Source organism: Dromaius novaehollandiae, chromosome 8 (assembly GCF_036370855.1).
Source record: "Dromaius novaehollandiae isolate bDroNov1 chromosome 8, bDroNov1.hap1, whole genome shotgun sequence".
Lineage (NCBI taxonomy): Eukaryota > Metazoa > Chordata > Aves > Casuariiformes > Dromaiidae > Dromaius > Dromaius novaehollandiae.
The window spans coordinates 25,240,278-25,255,374 of record NC_088105.1 but is presented as its reverse complement, the minus strand read 5'-3'; the positions used below and the strand labels follow the sequence as shown (position 1 = coordinate 25,255,374).

The 15,097-nt window shown below is 46.9% G+C and overlaps 1 long non-coding RNA gene across 1 annotated transcript; it reads left to right on the top strand.

The window, feature by feature from the left end:
* Positions 1-376: 376 nt before the first annotated feature.
* Positions 377-1,794, top strand: LOC112993172 (uncharacterized). The gene is made up of 2 exons (XR_003261669.2): positions 377-933; positions 1,458-1,794. It is a non-coding gene; the product is annotated as an uncharacterized LOC112993172 (long non-coding RNA).
* The last annotated feature ends 13,303 nt before the right edge of the window (positions 1,795-15,097 follow it).

Genomic DNA, 15,097 nt, shown 5'->3' with positions numbered 1-15,097 from the left:
GCGCGGTGTTGGATTTCAGCGCCCGCTGCCGCGCGATTACATCAGCGCGCGCGGCCCCGGGGCGGGCCGGCCCCCGCCGCGCAGGTTGCGCGCTGCCCCGCGCGCGGCTCCCCCGCCTCCCCCGGCCCGGCCCGGCCCGGCCCCGCTCCGCCCCGCCAGGCGCCCCGCGGCGTGGCCGTGCCCCCCTCCGCGGGCATCTGCCCCCCGCCCCCGTCGAAGCTTGCGCGGGCGCGGACGCTGCGCCGCGGGGCTTCCCCCTCGCACCGGCTGCCCCCGCCCGCGGGGCGCTGCGCACCTGCCCCCGGTCGCCTTCCGGGGGGACCCGGCCAAAGCGCGGGGGGCGCACGCAGGTGCCGGCGCCCCGCGGGCTGCGGAGCCCCTCGGGGAGCCGCGCGTTAGGCCAGAGCACGGCGGGGAGGAGGGGGGAGAGGGGTGACAGAGTGGCGTAAGGAGAAAAAGGCGAGTGCGCTGGAGGCTGTTGCAACCCAAGCAGAAGTGGAGCAGGGTCCAGGAATCCTCCCTCTGGAAAATGTCTGAAGAGCAGATGTAATTTGGTAGCATTATAAAGGCCGAAGGAAATATGACACCCTGCACTGTCTTCTTCCTAAAAAGACAAAAGTCCTTCTAATTTCCAGCTTTCCTACCTTGTCCCAGGAGCACAGCCTGCTACAACTTTATCCCAGAAGGTTTCTTTATGCAAACTGTCTCTCAAAATATGCGAGGTAGAGTTAAGCAGCACAAGACCCTGCAATACACACTCTTCTGAAAGGCTGCTACTCAAGCCCGTGGTCTCATCCTGCAGCTGTACTTAAAGCAAAATTTCCGTTGACTTAAGCAGAAATCGTATGCAAGTTAGGACCGTGGGGTGGTCTGTCTCTTGCAGAAGGCCAGAGGTCCCATGTCGGAGCTGCAGCAAAGACCTCCAAGGCACAGGTAAGAGGTGACTTGAATTAAAACCAAACATGCTCCCAAACAGGAGAAAACAAGAGAAGCAAGAAGGCACGAAGGAAGGTTGTAGGGCAGGGGAGGGGTTTCATGTTGTTATCCCTGAGGATGCTCCACACAGCTGAAAAGGCTGATTCTAGGTGATCCGGGTAGCTGGGAGCAGGGAGAAAAATGGAAAAAAACCCCTGTGAGACAGGCCAGCGCAAACCGAGAGCGGGGAATTGTCAGGGCATAGAGGCGTCTGCCCGTGAGCCTGCCCGGTAGCTTGAATACACAGAATAGTCACTTCTTCCATCTATCATTTTTATAGCACATCTATGTGAAACATTAGAAACCCCTCCATTTAAAAGAACAGAGGTGACACACTTGACTATTTCTGCATTTACCTTTCTAAAAATGCTGCTGAATCAAGTGAATTTTCTTGGATAATAAAAGCTAAAGTTACAAGGGACAAAATTCTCAGACAACCTACCCAAAAGTTTGAAGTGTTTAACACTCAAATTCATTTTCAGTATCTTGCATCAATGAGAATCCATGCGGTCTCGCTGACTCCCACGGCAGCGCCTCTTTACTTCACTTTGTGAGAGCTCAGGGGAAAAGCTGACACCGTTTTGTCTCCATGCCCATGTACCTTGCACAGCCAAAAGAGGTGGCAGCAGAACATGGAGACGTGTTTGTTCACCCAGAACATCGCACCGGCCCGGGGAGGTAGTGAACGTTGCTGCGGTACAGTCTTTGTCAGCATTTCTGTTTTAAACCACACTTGACTGACTTCCAACAACTACAATGTAATATTTTGACTATTTTATTAGCATTCAGATGAAATAAAACGTGTATGTTAGAGGCTGATTTTGGAAAGGTTCGGTGCCATTCCATGAGCTCTATTTGCCGCTTAAACAAGATGTCACATATGCAGCAGGCACATAGGTGACTTCTCAACCCTTCAGCATCAGCGGTAGGAATATTGTGGAGAGAATCGTGCATTAAGAGTAAGTTGCTTTACGCTGGGTAGTCCTGCCCTTCGTTTCAGGGCAGAGAGACAAGCACACGAGCCATCCCGGTGCAGCGGGGCACCAGGGCACTAGGTGCCAAGGTTTCCACTCGTGTTTCCACCGAAGCAAGCACAGCCCGAGCTGCGTGCCAGCTGCACGTGCGGGGTATGAATAAAGGTTGCTGGCCCTGGTCATTCAGTGACTTAATATAGCACAAAATTTAAAATTAACATTGGTTGTTCAGTTTTCTATGTTCAAATTGGTACAAAAGTAAGTTCACAAAACACAGTAGATTAGTCGTGTTTGGCGCCCTGCTCTTTAGGTCCTTGTCAAAGCCCACGCCAGGGGTTTAGACCCTGCCTGCAGGGCTTTGGGCAGGATCTTCGGCTGCTCTGGTGTTGGGGAGCTCCAGGGATGTGGCCAGGCTGTCGGGAGGTAGCAGCCAGGGAAGGGTCGATACCGGTGCCCGTTCTCCGGCTGTTGCAACGCAACGCCAATGAGCCACGCACCCGCGAGCAGCTCAGGAACGTGTGGGGAAAGCTCCTCGTTCCCCTCGTGTCCCCACATCTCTCTGCCTGGCAGTTCTTGCACTATTTTTTGGAAAAGCAACTAATGTTTTTCTGTGGCTTAGTTGCTTTCCTTTGATATAACGACCCTCCAGAGCTGCTGAAGCTCAGAACGGAAGAAATGAGCGCTATGTGATACTCAGGTGAAGCAAGGAAATCAAAAGGCACAAGGAAATCAAATAACGCTACTAATGTCTTACAGTGAACATGTGGCACTGCTGGAAATAAAGTCCCCAACCTGTAGCCCATCACCTTGTGTTTTTGATCTGCTCCAAACCGTGCCAGAAATCAGTATCAGTCTTATTTTAACACTTGTTTCTTCCAACATTCTGACAGTCCCATATGCAAAGCTTACTATGTTTAAAGCTATCAGATTACGTGTTTATTTCTAGAGCTATATATAGCAGTCTGTATACTTATGCACACTACAAGACATGGTCAAGCTCCAAATGTGTTAGCAAGCCATTGCAACACAGTGATGCTGGACTTCCATTTCCTCTGCTAAACGGCCCCAGATCCAGTTTTTCCACATCTCTATCTCTTGCTCCACCACAGTCTATCGCTGATTTCTCTTCTCTCTCCAAGTAAGCTCAGGGATTACTAAAATCCAATTTTAGATCTTTTAAGATATCATTTCTTGACTCTCCAACATGGTTGCAAGCTCTTCTGTTGATTTTCTTGTTTTCCAGCAGTTTTTTTCTTCTTTCATGAACCAGCTTGCTCATCTGTCACTCCAGATTAGCCCTGCTGCGTTCCAGCCACGCTTTGAGGCACGCAGCAGGGGCTAAAGGGTGTAAGAGGTGAGGAAAATAGTCCCCATCTATGATTTTCCTTACAGAAAAAATGCACCAGAGAGCAATGGCTAGTATATTTCCAGAGCCTCAAAGTAAAGAAAAAAAATAAATGGGAATTTGAAGGAAAAAAAATGTGTAGAGTGGGATTGTAAGGACTCAGTGTTGCAATGTGATGCTTATCCCAAAGCAATCAATAGGAGCTTTAGCTTGGACTTCAGTAGGAGCAGAATGGGATCCACACGAGTTTCCTGGTACAGTCCCAGAATTAGGAAATTTTGGCAGAAGATCCACACTGCTATTGAGTTCCCTTTGGAGACTGACTTTCCCTGCACACCACAATATATGGTGTTAGGCTATGTACCAAAACTGCTGGAACCTTGTGCAGCAAAATATTTATTTAGAATTCTCTCCGTCAGCCAAAAAAGTTCAACACACTGCTCTGGTTAAAGACAGAGTTACCAAGCTATCAAATATGACTGAAGAAATACAAGAAATGGAAAGGATTACAGCATGTCTTTGACAACAACTGGCTAAAATCAAAGAAAGGAGGACTCCAGGTCTGAAACCATTAGACATGTCTCTTCCTTATAGCATGTGAAAGAAATTGCAGTGACCCAGGTATGTCTCTGCCTTCTATCTCTAGTTATGTGTATGACTTTTTGATAGAAGGAATTAGTGTCAAACAGTGTTTTCCAGTTCCTGTTCCGCATATGCCAGAAGTCTGGAAATGCCTTCAGAGAGCACGGCTGATGACTTTTTACATGAATCCCATCCCTTCTAGTTTTCTATGAGCGAACTAGAGGGCTAATTAGTATAAATTTAAATTCCAAAGAATGCAGAGTGGGAAGGACTTTTCTGCCTTACAAGACCATCACGCAGAGACCGGCGAGGGGAAGGGGCCAAGGGAGGCTGTGGATTTGGAGGACCAAACTGCAGAGAGGCTGGGGCACAGTGGAAAAGCACACAGCGGAGTCAGGGCTGGCAGAAATGCCAAGCCACAAATGAACATATAGACAAGTGAGATTCCTTGAGATGGTTAGTCAAAGCAAGCAAGGGAATGTATATCCAGCCAGGAGTAAGAAAGCAGAAGAGCCCGAGGGGACCACGGGACAGAGGGAGGGCTGGCCACGAGGCTCCCGCGCCGCCGGCTGAGGAGGGTGTCCCACTGTCACCAAGATACACCCAGCTGTTTGTGAGACCTGGTCACATCCATTTTACGAAGTCACCGCTATAGCAGAGATCCACCGTGAAGCAGAGCTAAACCCTCTCGTGGGAGAGGCTGGACCGCGCAAGCGAAGCGAGCCGTGCCGAAGAGGCAACCCCGCGCCCGGCAGCCCAGCCCTGCGACGCCTCGTCCCGGCGACGCCGTACCAGGAATGCGCAGAAGCCCAGCCAAACACACAAGGAAATACTAAGGGAAGCAAGACGTCTGACAAGCGGTTTTTTGGAAAGCAAGAAGCAAATGGAAAAGAAGAGAAGAGGAACGAGCGCAGCGCGGGAGCCCTGGGTATGCCTCACCCCACGAGGAGGCTCCAGCTACCTGGTGGCCCAGGCTGCCAGGAGAGCAGCACAGCACGTTCCCACCTCAACACGGGGCCTTGGGAGCAACCAGCAAGGGAAAAACCAGGCAAGGAGCTAGAGAAAACCCAGCGATTTTCATTTTTAGTCAATCTCTATCCTGTGGTTGAGGGAGTGTTTTGCAATCCAGGCAGGAAGGAGACACCCGCTCTCGGGGGCAGTACGACGCATTTGACCTCAGATATTTTCTGGGATATTCATTGAACTGAAAGTCCCCTCGTAGGGGAAGTTCATAAACGCGGCTGAGCATTTGTGCTCGCGGGACCAAACGGGAGCCCCGCGGGCCTGCGCCGAGGCGCGGAGAAGGGGCTGGGCCGCAGTGGGTACTGCCCCGCGCGCCCGCCGGGAGGGAAGGGCTCCGCAGCCTCGGCTCGAGTGCCATTCTGCAGCACAAATAAACTGTTTCCTGAAAACACCATAAAAGAATAAAAATGGAGCCTATTGGGAATGAAACTGTCCCCACCACCATGGCTCTCCCGGCTTGCTAACAGATTCCCTCAGCAGTACTAAAAACTGCTCACACATGTGGAAGCAGCAGCAGTCACCTGAGAAGTATTTTGTTCCCACACCGTGACAAAACCCCAGTTAGGCCGGTCCTTTTTAAAGACATGCCCTTTTCTCAGCGTTTTTGGGGAGATACTTCATTCCTCTGTAGTCCTAGGAAAGCCTTTCTTGCCCATCTCCTCTTCGCACCCTCGTCAGAGTAACGGAGCTGTGCAGGCTTTCCCAGTGCCGTTCTGCAGCCAGGCAAACGCGTCGCCAGACATTCCTCCTGCAGGACCTGCAGTATGGTTTGGGCCCCTTCCTGCAAAAGTCGGTTCTGACAGCAGCATTTACAGAAGACTCAGGCCTCCACCTGCTCACCTGATGAGAGGTGAGCTACTGATGATCAGTAGCTAAAACCATATTAAAACTCTACCTTGGAGTTAGGGGACCTGTTCACACATTAAAAGTCTTATCAAAAATTTCTCCCAGATTATAGAAGCAGAAAAGTTCATGGCAAGTCCAGTTTATGACCTTTGAAATGATGCAAAATAGAGTTGAAGAAGCCACAGGAACTATTTTTAACTACCCAACTTTGAAACAAAGAGAAAAAATGTCATGATACTATGAATACCTATTAACTCCAACTTTGAGAGGAGAGAAATTCAATCACAGATAGTTTGACCAACTCCATATAGTCATCTCAACCATTAGAACAAATAAATGATTTTTTTGATCTGTCAGAAAGATTCTTGCAGCTTCCTGCCACTTCACTTAACCGATTTTTAAATATTCTTAGTCTCTTATACCACAGCATACCTAGATCATGCAGAGCAATGGAGTAATTTAAGGCTAACAATATTTGTTGAAGTTCATCAAAACAGGAGTTTCCAAACTCAGAAACTATTAACAATATTAATTAAAATAGAAACTGCACTATTTCCCACCTTCTTTTTTGTATGAGCAGGTCATCATCAGACTGCTCCAGGACTCTCTAGCTCCCAGTACAGGAAAAAATCTGGGGCTCATCATGATTTATTTTCTTGGCATCTCTGTATGAATAGAGAAAGCCAAAAATATTTTTAAGCAGGAGATGGTATTTTTGTATCACAGACATTTAATTTCCAAATTAAGAATTCTAGATCAGGCATGTATAATGGCAGGGGAAAGTTTCTATACCAAAGCAGACTTCAAGTAGTTTATTTTTTTCCTGAAACTACCAGACGGCTGAATATGTGGAATCATAGACCAAAATACATTGGCACCAACTTCAATGTTGATATTTTTACAGTAGTAGTATAATTAATTTTTGTAAATCCCATACAGCTGTACCATCAATATAGCATGGTATTTTTAATAGACTATTTTCATCACCTTATTTTTAGATGAAGGGTCTGATTCTGTTCTTTGGTTATTTAAAATTGATTAGATATGCAAGTGAGAATTACTGCTGGTAGGAAGTAAAGGACAGGGTCTTTCACCAGGTTCAGAATAACTTCAGAGCAACCCTTCCCCACTCCCATATTGCAGCACTTAATGTGACTCCTCATTATGCCAGGGTAGGGACTGTTCTTGGTAAGGAAATAGAATAAAATAAAAAACAAACAGAATCCCCCCCTAAACCCTTATAATAAAGCCTAGAGAAAAATTAGGCATACGTCTGAAAGATGAGAAATTTTCTTTCTGCTTGGATCAAAGATAAGTTCATTAAGCCAAATGTGCCTGGATTATCCTTGTCACAGGGAGTCATTAAATCCTCATGGCTGTTTAATTACCCAGCATTGGCTTAGACATAATCAAAACAGTTGAACAACAGATGACACAAGAAACTCTGTACCATGTTGACCCCAAACCCAGCAGTTTGGATTAAATGGATATCATTAAGCTTGAAAAGCCAAGAACTTGTAAGTGCCGGCGCTAAGTTTTCAATGCAGCCGTGCAAGCGCCCACCAGAGCCTTTACCTGGCTGCATGTTATCTATTTCACAGGGCTCCAGCTGGTGCTCGGGTTACACTAGAGACAAATCCGGCTCCTACCAATTCCTTCCCTTGAGCTCCTACAAGACACTTTTACTCAGCCTGAGAAAGGGGGAGAAAGAATCAGACCCTCCTCCTCCTCCTCCTCCTGCTCCCCCCCGAGCCGCACAGGCACCACTGCGGTGCCCATGGGGCGTCTCGGGGCAGTGCTGCGGGGAGGAGACCCGGCAGCGCAGCGAGGCCCCGCCGGCTTTGTCTCAGCCGAGACAGATATTGGCGCAGACCAAAATCCAAGCTTTCCCCAAAACCAACAAGAAAAAATAGATTAAAATTCTATAGTTTGTTCTATTTCTGTTTTATAGCTTGGGGATTACTTAAGTATTTGTGCCATTAGAATATACTTGCAACAAAGCTGCATTTGGGGTTATCAGATGTTTAGCTTTGCTTTAAACTGATTACCTGACACATGTAAGCTAGCTGCTCTTTTCTGAAGTGGAGTATTCTCTTAATAGATAAGTCACAATGATTTCAAAATTATGTATGCAAGTATAACAGCACTTATTTGCCTGTTGGAGAACAAAAATAGTTTACAAAGATTTTTCCAAAAATTGGTATTTTATTCCTTGGCAAAGAACTGCAAGGATAACCTTTCTTATCTTGGGAAGTATTTTTGTAGTTTAAGTACACCTTGAAAAGTTGGATGAATAGCCCTAGATGTTTTCAGAAGATTTGTATTATTCTTGAAGTGACATTATTTCTTACCGTAAAATCATTTCCCTGAGCTTAGTGCTCATTACAACTTAGATTTCTCCCCCCCCTCCCCCCGCCTTTTCTTTTGTTTCGCAGTTCATGGGGGTGGCTGGGGCAACATGAAGTTGATTATAAGCAGACTTCCTGTTAAAATTTGGGAGATCGCTTGGAATATTCCCAGGGTGCTACAACACCACATTTGTCAAATACCAAAGCATACTCCAATGGAAAGTGGCAATCAAAAGGTGTTAAATTTTCTGGGATGAAAGCCTTCCCTCAAATTTATCCAGATACATTTCTCTATATGAGCAGAACTCTCCTTTTTGCCAGTGTCGCCTCTGCCAGGTGGAGTTTTCCTTAGAAAAATCCTAGTAACTGTCAAATGAGGCCATGGGTTTTGCAGAAGAACTCCGAATTTCTGTATGTGCCAGACTGCCAGCAGCTCCTTGATGCCTTTCCACGGCTGTTTTCCACGCTTTGGAGGATGGAGTAGATTTAGGCTCTTTAGTACAATTCTGCTTGGTGACAACAGACTCTTTGCTGGATTGCTGGGGGACCCACACATGCCTCTGACAGCCCGGCACGCTTACCTTCTCCTGTCCTGCATGCAGGGTACATTTCATTAATCCATACAGAGCAAGGCATGAAGCTGTTTGAAGAACAAAACCATCATTTTATTACCTTCAGGATATTCTTGAGGAAGTGCTGGAGCCTGCAGGAGCACTAAAAGATCTCACCGTCAGACCATCACCAGGCAGCCAAGGGATGGGGCAGAGCAGATCTTCTCTTTGACCACTCAAACACATCACCTGAGCTGCAGAGCTGAAGAAATTCAGCAAATACACACTCATTCCCAACTCCTCTGAGGGCACTGATTTACTGGAGCTGTATCACACATTGCACCAACATCCCCCTTCACCCTGGCTGGGGACATGGACAACCCAATAAACCTGTGCCAGCCATCAGATGCACGATGGGCTCTGAAGCAGCCTCATCAGTAGAGCACTGGGGAGAAAAACCAGCTGCTACTGTGATGGAGCTTGCAATGCCTCTGGAAGGGCTTGCCGAGCACGACTGCTGGCAATAGCAGCGCTGAGCCCGGGGCACAGCTCCACTCCCGAGTATTCACTGCTATGCAGTTCCTCATAGCACCAAAGCTGCTCATCCTATGCCATGGGATTTTAGGCACGAGAGACATGTATGTGGCAGTCAATCACCTGGGTTTAAAGCAGGAGAAAACTTGGTTCTTCAGGTGCTCATTTCTCAATCGCTGGATTTAAATTACACACAGGGTCTGTGAGCAAACCAGAGCTGCTCATGGCTGGTGCTCTAGAGCTCAGCACAAGGAGGGCTGCCATTGATATCAAAAGTCCCATGGGCAAACTTGGATCCCAAAGGCCCAAATTAAGTAAGTTTGGCTGGATGGACATGGAAACCAAGTTATACAATCAGTACTGGCATTAGTCCCTCCTGAACAGCCACGAGGCTGCTTGGCAGAGAAGTGCCAAGAAACCCATCGCCTCCTCGCTGAGGGCCATGGAGCACATCGCTGCTCTCGGTCCTCAGCAGAGCTGGCTCAGGGCCTGCAGCCAGTGTAAACATTTTTGCCTTAAAAACACACACAAGCAAAAAAAAGCTCTGATTGCATATAGCAGCAGGTAACATTACTCCAAATTCATAAATAATTTATTAGAGTTGACATATTTACTAACAATGACAATCACTTCCTTGTTGATGTTACATGATTTATTTTCCATTCTTTTTCTCTCTAGTTCAGCTGCTTCGGTCTTTTGACAATCTTCCATAAAGAGATGGAGGAAAGCGATAGCACAAAGCATTTGGAGAATGGAGTGTTTACAAAGCATATAAATAGACTGTGCTGTATCCAGAGTAATTAGTTGCAAGCACAGTGACAAAAAGTGTGAAGCATTTACACCAAACATGCCAGATGACTGAAACTCCACATGTTAGGGGTAGGGATCATATGTATATACATATGATAAATGCCACTTCATAATCTGAAAGCAAATATAATAAAAGCCTTAGCAACCTTGGAATTCCTCTGAATTTCTCCAGCACTGCAAATATTGCTGCTTTCCAGAAGAGTTACTCAAGAGAAGAGCAATCACTGGAAATATACCTTGTTTCTATTGTGGCAGCAGCTGCTTTGCAGTGAAAAACCCTGGGCCTCCTTGCCCCTGCTGTCATGTTTTAAGAATTAGTGCAAAACTCCCATGAGATCTGTGTTTACTTGAGACAGTGAGGTTTTGGCTGGGCTGCAGCTAGAGCCCTTGGCACGTTCCAAGTAGTCTGACCAAAAAGGATTCATCATGATATACCATCTTATTTAGATATGGAAAGTGCAGTGAGGGGACCTTTAAGGAGTAAATCTCCCCTTTGGGAGGCAATTACATGTACCTGTGCAGAGAGATGCAGCTGGGCAGCTGAGTGAATAGCAGCTCTAGGCCATGCCTCTATACACACAGGTATCTGATGGTTTTTCTCTGGTAGGCAGGAGTATTAACTACTTCGCTCTCACCATGTATTTTCCAGAAAGACGTTGTACAGCAGAAAGCCCTCGTAATTGTCACTCAAGCCATTTCTAAGGTTTTATGAGGGTCTAAATGCATGAAGGGCTAGCAGGAGCCTGGTGTCATTTCTAGCCTCAGGCAGCAACCTGGCTGCGTAGGGATGAGCACACAGCCAGGGGGAGGGATTAAGCCCAGCTCTGGCTGCCGCTCAGCTACTTAAGGTGAGTGTCAAACATGTAAAACATGGCAAATGCTGATAGTTGCAAGAAATATAACCGAACAGTGACCGGCTCCCCCTCAGCAGCTGTCTGGCCAGGGGATCCCTCCTCACTCCCAGAAGGGCACTTTTCGCCTGTTCAAAGCAGGAGGTAAATGTGGCAGCAGGAGATGGATGCCGACTACGCTGCTGGAGCTGATCAGGCACCGTCAGCAGCAATGTGGCTTCCCACGGGTTCAGGACTCACCTGGCATCTTTGCAGGCCTCCGCCTCCCTTCCAGGAGCTGCTCTCCCAGGATCATAGCACGTCCCAGCCACCTCCCAGCAGCCCCGCTCATCGCACCGGCGCCGCAGCAGCAAGGTGCTGATGGTGGTCACTGCCCGGCCAAGCTGCTGCAGCCTTCCACATGTGGACATGCAGCGAGCCTGATGGATGCTGGCACTCACAACCACATGGGGTTTTTTTTTTTTTTTTGGTCCTGCAGTCCTCAAGTCTCTGAAGAGATTATCCTCCCAAACAACACCAGCTGTGTTAGTGTAACTTTTCCTAGTTCTCAGTTGTTTGGATTGATATTTCTGCCGCCACGTGAGCCTAAGCAGTATGGGCTTGTTATTGTCCACCCCAGCGCATACAGCTGAAAACTGCAAACAGCCATGTACTCCAATGACATTTCTGCTCAATTTTAAAACCAGAACAGTCTATTCATAGAAAATCATTTATTTTTCCTGTTTAACTCAGTTATATCTGTCCCCCAAGAGCCTGTGAGAATCTCATTCTTTTGCACTTTGTTTTTACTGCAGCAGGTTTGGGCACCTTGCATTATGCCTCTCCCTGCTGTATTTCCACCACTTTTTGCTGTGCGATGCTGTAAAGCCCAGTTACTTTGCTAAGGGTGGCACTGGTTGGGGTGCTGTGTGGTATTCAGCTTTCATTGACAAAGCAGCTTGCCGGGGCTCTCTGGAGAGGGAGGAACGCACAGGGGCACTTGTCACAGCCAGCCACAGCGCTGCAAGCCTGAACTTGGTTAACTCCATAGCAATTCATATAGCTCTGTCCTATATGTGGCATTTATTTTTCTTTAGGTTATATGAACCTTATATAAAAGCCTTATTGGAGTCATTTGATAATCTTTCATAAAAGCTATCAGCACTGCCAAATGAGGAAGGTTTTGGGGGGAAACTCATCCAGTGTTTTATGTTCTGGTTGTATACAAGCATAGGCTTCATCCTTTTTCATAATACAACGATGTGCTTTCCCCTCCCACTAGTAATTCTTAAAGTATATTACATACCCAGCTATCTTAAAGAAAAAGTTTCTTAAAAAATACACTAAACTATATATCAGTGTATGGGGATTTAAGATGGGGCAAAATTATTTTCAGATCAATTCAATAATATTAATTCAATTACTTACATGCATCCCAGTGGTCTTCATTCAAAAGCCGAGATATGCCATCAGCAACTCAAAGGGAACTACAATGATATTTTGAAATCATTTTTTCCTATTATATTAAAAGAAAAAAGTTCTTCCCCTTTCTCCAGCCAACATACTTAAGAGATAAGAAGTCAGCTTAGCCGGCTGGACTCTAGCTGACTCTAGCTCTAGCTTTCAAAATGTTTTTGAAATGTTAGAAACAGCTTTCCTAATAATTCGCTGGTTCTCATGACAGATCATACAATAGCTTCATTCTGCCCTTGTACTTTTACAGTTTGGGGTTTTTTTTTCCTCTTGTTTTTGCAACATGTCCTGACATTTGTTAAATTACTTTTATGCTGCTTGTTGACAGCATGACTTAGCTCAGGAAACATTATAGCCAATTGTATGAATATCTTTAATTGCTCTCCCAATGCCAGGTAATGATATCCCACACTGGAGGTTTATTTTGGGAGGCTTCCCTTTGTCAGATTTGGTTTTATTTTAGTTTGCTGTTGTGCAACCCTGGATGTCATACAGTAGCAATTTACTGTGAGGAACAGCAAATCGTTTATGAATTTCCCACCAGACCTCGTGTCTATCACTGAGCAGGCTGCTTCAAATGCAAAGAAATAAATACATGCAAATAAGTGAATTTTAAGGAATAGATAGCCGGCCAGCAGAGAAAGGCAAGCTGCGCGCTGGACAGCACTGGCAGAAGGAGCTCACACGTTGCGGGCGCTCTCCTCAGCCAGCGCTGTCAGGAGCCCCTCCTGCTGCGTTCGTAGCACACCGCCCAGGCAGGGCTCGGGGCGCACCGGCCACGTCCCCGTGCCATCCCGCAGCCCCGGGCTGCTTGGCAGCTGGTGCACGAGGCTCAGCGCTGCACTCAGCCTTGCAGCTGCCAGCGGTGCCAGCCCGGCTCCTTCCCCAGCGCAGCCCACGCGCGGGGTCCCGGTGCTTCCCGCGGTCGCCGCCTGCCCGCCAGCCCCCTGCAGTAACTCGGAGAGGGGAGGCACATCGATGCACTCGCTTGGAAACTGCGGGTAATGTTACAGCACTCAGAGCCGACAGCAATGCTTCAAACTGCAGATTTAGGAATGGCTTTATCTTACAACACATTACCTTGTTTTACATGAAGTTGGACCTAACGAAGTTGGGCAAACATCCTCTTTTCTGTGATGTGTCTACTTGCAAAAAAAAAAATTGTCTAGTGCCTTCAACATGTATAGATTTAAGAAAAAAGCCTTCAAGCCTATAGCATTTTTTTCCAAAGAGACAGATTTTTAACTGGTTTTCTGCAGAGATGCATCACAGGGACACAGCACAGATCTCTGCACCTGAAATGCCCAGTTTAACATGGAAATATTTACTACAGACTGCAAGTGCTCATTAGAGGAGTGACAGATCTGTGTTTCACTGCTGTGTTCTGGATTCAGCCTCAATGAAACCAAGCAGCTGCAACTACTTCTCCATTTCTTTGGGTCATCATGACTTAGGCAAGAGCAGCCAGTACATTATCAAGGGCCCCACACCACCATCCAAAACCACACAGACATTTGTGGGCAAGGAGATATTTTCAAGAAGGTGATGAATAACTGTCTGTGACAGATATAGGGGAAAAAAATCTAGAAGAAACCATGAGAGAATTGGCAAGAAAGTGCTGGCAGTTGGAACTGAGGTAGTATGACTTTGAGAAGGTCTCAGTGACTGTTTCAGTCTGAATATGGACAGAAAAGAGTATACATGTGAGGAGAGATACTTTCCCTTCTTCAATTGCTCAGGTACTAAGTCAGATTTCATACTTGCTTTATAGTTAAATGAGCCTGCATCAGAGAACAGTTAATTCCACCATCATCCATTAACCTGAGCAGAATAGCCCTTAAGGCCTTACACTTTCAGCAGAGCTGTCAGGCAAGTGGAAAAGAAGTTGTGTGTATTTGCCCAGAGCCTTTGAAAGGGCAGTTTATAGTATCCACAGTTGCTATACAAACAATTTAAAACCTTTTTAAGTCTGGAAGAAGATAGATGCCAAACATGGAAGTCAGCAGTGTCACACACATTTAAGAGAACATCAGTCTCTGAAGAAAGCATTTCTCACCCAGAGCTTGACATCATTTGCTTTCTCAGGGTGAGCACCACATAGGTAAGCTACTTCCAGGACCTTGCCGTCGGGGCTGCTTTACAGCTTCCTTATCCAAAGAACTGGAGATAGACAAACCTCACCCTCAACTGCCTTTGGGCTTAGCTGCGTCTTCACCCCAGAGGTGAAAGGTTTCAGGTTTCTAATGTCATATAGCTATGGAATAAGCACGCAGGCAGCATAACAGCATCAGTCCCCACACACAGGCTGGAGGGGTCGGGGCAGGAGCTCTGCCGAGAAGAAAAGGCAGGGGAAGGTGCAGGCAGTTAGGTGCACACAGACTCCATCCCACACCTTGCTCTACAGCCAGGTCAATCAGCTGCGTTACAGGTGAAAACACAGCCGTGGTATAAGGCATAGGTGCACTAGGATTCGTACCGTTGCTCAATGAACTTAGAGGATTATTCAGTATTACTGTGATACGGAAATATTTTCTAACCCAAGGAGAATGAAAAATCAGAGCTGAAAGAGGAAAAAAATTTAGGATTGTTTCAGGTCACCTTCACACCCTCCTAGTTCTGGGCAGTATAAGGGATCCCACGTGCCCAAAGGATGGCAGCTCACTTTGGGCTGCCCATGGCTTTGCCCTCAGTGATTCCTTCCCCCAGCAACCACCACACTTGCTGTGGGGCCCAAAAGGCCACTCATAAAAGGGCACTTGTGTGGGTGCTGCTGAGGGCAACTCCCAACAGCTGGGCACAGGGTTCG